The sequence below is a fragment of the Silene latifolia genome, chromosome 9 (assembly GCF_048544455.1).
Source record: "Silene latifolia isolate original U9 population chromosome 9, ASM4854445v1, whole genome shotgun sequence".
In the NCBI taxonomy this organism is placed as follows: domain Eukaryota; kingdom Viridiplantae; phylum Streptophyta; class Magnoliopsida; order Caryophyllales; family Caryophyllaceae; genus Silene; species Silene latifolia.
Window position 1 is genome coordinate 125,397,582 of NC_133534.1, and position 1,816 is coordinate 125,399,397.

Sequence of the window (1,816 nt, forward strand, 5' to 3'; positions counted from 1 at the left end):
AATGAAAGAAGCCGAAGTTGCCCCTTAAATCTGTCATGATTTCGGCCAGTAAATGATCTTCTTTTTCCACTTCTGCCAATTCCTTGATAAGTTGAAGACAATCCGACGAAACCTCCAGATGGAGAATACCCTCAGAGACTGCCCAAAGTATAACATCCCTCATACCCAAGGCCTCCGCTTGTAGAGCTGATTCCGCTCTAATTTTCACACTTCGTCGCACAATTTCTTGTCCTCTCGGGTCAATAGCCACCCACCCAATAGCCGCCCTATATGTCCGGTTCCAACTAGCATCTACTTTAACTCTGATCGATCTGCAGTGGTCCTGCCTCCCAACTAGATAAAAAAGATACCCAAGCAAAAGAAAGGATGAAAGTAAAGAAATGTAGAGGTTTGACATGGGCAAAGTTTAATATTTTGTTGTATGCACTAATATTAATTTTTAAAATTTTTGAGACTCCCAGAAAATGAATGATAGTAGAAAATTTAAGGCTATAGCATAAACAAGAAAATGAATGATTACCTTTCATCTTGCACTTGTTAAACAACTTCTTTCTTGTCATCTTTATTACTCTCAGTGCCATATTCTTTCTTAGATGTAGTCTCAAAAAATTTAAAAATTAATATAAGTGCATACAACAAAATATTAAACTTTGCCCATGTCAAACCTCTACATGCATTTCGTTACTTTCATCCTTTCTTTTGCTAACAATTTCGTTTACCTTAGTTTCCTTCGACTTTCTATAAAATTAAGAAAGTATTTCTTGTAGGAAGTATTTATTTGTAGTTGAATGATGATGAGATGGAGAATAGTTAAGTACTTTAGCTTAAATTTACGTTTTACAATGATGGGATGAATGTGTATTTTGTTTTTTTTTTTTAATGATGACATTGTTGGAAATATGCTTCAACCGAAGCCTTTCTTAGTCTTTTTTGCCTCATATTGACAAAGAAACAAGATTTTCCTGTGTTTGTATCTGACCCCATACATTACACTACTAGCTGAGTGTGTGGTAAGTATCTAACCAACCACAGGCGCGCACTCTATGCCACGCCACGCCACACCAGTTTTGGGCCCAAGCCTTATTTTTCATATTTTGTAAAATTGATTAGTAAAATCAATAATCCCTTTCTTTGTCACCTTTTGGGCCTAAGCCTTAATATTTTTTCATAGTACAAGTTAATATTTTGAAATTTGTACTATGGCTTTTAGTTCATAGTATTTACCAAATACTAAAATTTTGATTATAAATTCACAGTGTTTGAAACTATATCCAAGAGTTTATAGTATTTACATATATTAAAACTTTGATCAGAAATTTATAGTGTGTATAAATTTTGAAATTGTGACCAAAAGTTCAGATTGTTAATAGATTATCGCTTTTGGTATAATGAAAATTATTTTGAGTATCAATATTAAGAATGAACTCGGATTAGACATGAATATTTTGCAAAACATGAGATACACTTAAAAATTGAGAAACATATTTGATCGATTCAAAATCATTCCTTGTAGCAAATTGGATATTATATTGAAAGATAAAAATATTTTATCTTTCATGCGAATTATATAGTCCTATAGATAAATTACATAATAAACTTCGTTAAACACCATTATTCTCTGAAGCGAATATGGTATCTTTTCACTGATCTATATAAGTATGAAATTTATACCACCACTAGTGGTTAAGTGAAAGGATGTGGATATTTTAATGAATGATGTGTTTATTTTAAAACACTAATATTTTCATCAGAGGTGGCCAAGTCAATATTCCATAGAAATGTACTTAGCAGCCAAGTTCTGAACAATAAGATTAAA